Genomic DNA, 4006 nt, shown 5'->3' on the forward strand with positions numbered 1-4006 from the left:
CCCTTCCCTTCCCACTCCTCTCCTTCGTTCTGTCAGTGTTTAGCCTGTGGTTCCCTGCACCACAGTGGATCCTGGGAGAGCCTTCCCGCCTCCTCCTCCTTCCTCTCCTCCTCCTTCGCCTCTCTTCGACTCCTTGCTTCCTCGCCTCCTCGCCTCCACCTCGCCTCCGCTCCTTTTTGCGGCCATGCTTTGGGAGTGACTGAGAGCTCCCTCTGTGAGACTGAGTGTCACTTGAGGTGACCCAGAAATGATAACTCCAGATGAACCCTGGATGTGTGGTAATCTAACCACCATGCCCTACAGCAGAGAGGAGCCAGGCAGCCAGGGAGGCAGGCAGGCAGGCAGGCAGGCAGGCAGGCAGGCAGGGAGGCAGGCAGGGAGGCAGGGAGGCAGGGAGGCAGGCAGGCATCCCGGTCGGTGCTGTATCTGTGGTTTCACTGTTGAACCAAGCACGCTGCAGAGCCTGTCTGGGTATCATGCTCACAGAACGCTGCCTGCACAGTATGCGTTATAGTACACAGTGAAATGGATCTCAGTGCTGTTGCATTATTGATGAGATACATTGTGATGTCAACCCAGGCGGAAGGAGCAAAGCAAAATGACTGTTAGCAGTATGGCACATGATCATTTATGCAAGCAGTACAGGGGTGTAATTAATTGTCACCCTTTGCTCCCAGCCCCAGTACTCACTCACACAACCTTCTATTCACATGTCAATGGAGATCAGTCCATCTATATCTCAGTGTGTTGTCCTCCAAGTGGCCAGTGTGAGCGGGCTCAGGACATCCTGCTTTGTGGATGACCTCCCTTTGTCATGTTAACAGTAAATATACAATCCAGGTGGAGCCAACATGCCCTTTAAACTGTTTTACATTGTATTATCAACGTTATTATCATTTAATGGCTTGTTGCCATATTCTTCAGCCTCTCAGGTGAATAATGATCCAGCAGTGCACAATAGAATTACAGCATCAACACCATGAAAATGACTAATATTATGTATCTTTGTCATTGTGTAACGCTAAAAGAAAGTCTCATCAGATGTCATCAAACCAGCTTCAAAAACTGAACTATATTCATATTTATTAAAAATCTTGACATTATCAAACAGTGGTGAATTTTTCATCAATATTTCTTTATTCATTAGATGCTGCAACATGAGGCCAAATGTGTGTAGAATGGTTCCTGGCTAAATACACTCGATATTGCACTGATCTATATATATATATGAAGTTTGTCAGCTGGATTCTCCAGGTGAGAAAGATGGAGAAATATATGTCACAGTTCAGGGAGAACGAAATATGAACCCAAGAATGAAATCATTTCAAAATTTTTTATTTTTTTAGAGGATTCATTCAATAAAAAAATAGTCAAATAGACCAGAGGCTGTTCACGGTAATAAACATTACCTGTGAATTGTTGTTATTTTCATCTGCACCGTTTTAATGACGTAAATCAGAATGAATAAAAAAAAAAAAAGAAAAGATCATTAGTCATTTTCAGCCCATCACTGTTACTCTCTCATATTTGGCTCCAAGTCCACGTCGTTAGTGAGAACTTTTATTTCTAAAATCATTTCGATTTGATATTATTATTCAATACCAAATCCCCTTTTTTCCACAGCCATGTGTTTTTGTGCTCCATGTCTGTGTCAGACTGATTGATCTTGTTTGACTATGGACACATCTAATCGCTTATTCACACAAACCTCTGCTCCCCAGCCAGTGAAATTAGAGCTGTAACCGCAGCTACTCCTCCTATGAATCATATGGACTCACGTGTGAGCGATCAGCGATGATACATTTTGTCATTATAAATTTTCAGAGCTCTATAGTTTATGCTTGAACTCAGCTAGGCTGTAGTTTTGATTGTAAAGTGCGGGTTGCTCGTCTTTGAGGGCTCAAATAAAACTTCAGGGGCTGAATTCATACATTAGTTGTAATAAGTCACAGCGTATTAAGAGAAAATTACAAGTGATATCCCTGAATTTTTTGCTATATCTTGTTATACCCTATATAATGTTAGTTGCTTGCCATTTGGCGATCACCGACTCCAGGTCTTGCAGATTATCCTTTAATGTACGAGTACATCATACATTATAACCTACATGCTGAGTAGGCCACTGGCTCATGGATTCCCATTTTCTGTGTGTGTGTGTGTGTGTGTGTGTGTGTGTGTGTATGTGTGTGTTGTAGTGTGTTGAGGGCTGTCTGCATATGGGAGAGGAATATTTAAATGTCTTGTGTTTTAATTGACGCTCGAACTAGAAGTGTAAGCTCAGGAACGAGGAACAGCCCCCATCTACCGGCAGCGTCTCCTCTGCCTGCTCTGCACACTGCGCACAGTCCGGAGCTGCTCAGCCTGCACGCTGCACAGGGATCTCACACAGCACAGCCTCAGGTAAGACCTCTTCTACGTGTCTGCTTGGGGAAATAATAATACAGGGTAGGGTTTTTAACCAAAAAAAAAAAAACGGGAAAAAAACGAGGGAGGAGAGCGTGTGAAGCAATGCGCGACAGATCTGATGCATGATAAATATAGTGGCATGGGTAATAACCTCCCGGATAGACGTGGATGTGGTGGAAGGCAAACCGACCTAAACTCATTCTATCTTTACATTTATTTACGGAATATTGTAAATAAATATTTCCAGCTTCTTGACATTAATCTTAATTGTTTAAATATATGACATAGGAGTTTGGTATCAAATCATAAGTTGAACGGTGCAGGGAATAATGTAAAACGACGCTTTTCTTAAAATACAAACTAATTAATTGCGTTTGTATTAGTGTCTGAGATTTGAGATTTTATTCTCTTTATTTATAAGAAAAAAGTCAGTGGTCCCAAGCCATACTGGCTTCCTTCGCCATTTTAAACATGGCTGTTAACACTGTTTTTGTTTTTATTTTCTCTCTCTCTCTTATTTTTATTTATTTATTTATTGAAAGCATCAAGGTTTAAATAGAGCCAACATGAAAAAGCAGTGGTTATTTACTATTTCGTGTTTTTAAAGCCTTCTTTTGGTCAAACGAGATCACGAATCTCGAATGAGGACAAATCATTCTCAGAAGCTAAACGAAAAATGACACAGGATCGCCCAGATTCATTTTCTTCACTTTATTTTGAGCCAGTAATTAAATATGAAAGGTAACATATATACATATAGCCTAGATTGTTTAATTAATAGGGCTGATTTAGAAAACGTTTCAAATACGAACTGTTATTTTAGCAACTTTTTTTATAAATAAAAGCGTAAATTCGTGTTTTAGCTTGGGTTTAAAATCTCTGCATATTTCCCCCTAACGTGACTCCATGAAATAATAGGCTACAACAAAAAACGAGTCATTAGTATGTATTTATTTGCAGGTAATACGCTAATTAGATACAAAAAAAAAAAGCAAACGAAACACAACAAAACGACAACACAAAAGACATTATTCCCTCAGCCCCTTGGTGTTCACTGACACATTGTTAAACCCACTTCAGTCAAATGAAATGTCACTGCTGGAGGCAACGGGTCAAAACACTATTCTTTATCGACATTAACGGTATGATGGATGCCTTTATAAAAAAAAAAAAATAGGAACATGCACGTATTATAATTGCACTCTACTACGGGAATAAGTCTAGTTTTTGAAATCATAAGTCGCCTTTATTTAATTTCCGGGGAAGAAGCAGAAGGGTAAAAAAAAACCAAAAAAAAAACAGAAGTTAGGAGCTAGATTAAATATCACACAGAGCTGAGCTGATCATTCCTCTCAGGGTGTCTTTGTCCAGGTGAAATGAAATCCTTGTGTCCCCTTTTTGAGTCTCTTTCACCGCTCTGTGTGCTGGTGCTGAGACACTGACAGAGCGCAAATTAACGTGCTGCTTTTCAGAACAGCTGCAGGTCCAGCTCGTCCAGGAGGGTTCAAGCCTTGTCTTATAGCTCTGTTATCAGGGGGCCTCCAATTAAAGCCAACACAACTTCATGCTGGGGGGTGTGTGGGGTGTGGGGAGGGGTTGG

The 4006-nt window shown here is 40.9% G+C and overlaps 1 protein-coding gene across 1 annotated transcript in view; it reads left to right on the top strand.

Moving 5' to 3' along the window:
• The first annotated feature begins 2295 nt into the window (after positions 1-2295).
• lhx9 (LIM homeobox 9) overlaps positions 2296-4006 on the top strand; it is a 14840-nt gene continuing 13129 nt past the window's right edge. Inside the window, exon 1 of the mRNA XM_023406024.2 lies at positions 2296-2400. The gene's annotated coding sequence lies outside the window, so the exon portion shown is untranslated. The remainder of the gene's footprint in view (positions 2401-4006) is intronic.

The sequence above is a fragment of the Seriola lalandi genome, unplaced genomic scaffold (assembly GCF_002814215.2).
Source record: "Seriola lalandi dorsalis isolate HSWRI2012SDOR001 ecotype SW California unplaced genomic scaffold, Sedor1 jcf7180002054293, whole genome shotgun sequence".
NCBI classification, from domain to species: Eukaryota; Metazoa; Chordata; class Actinopteri; order Carangiformes; family Carangidae; genus Seriola; species Seriola lalandi.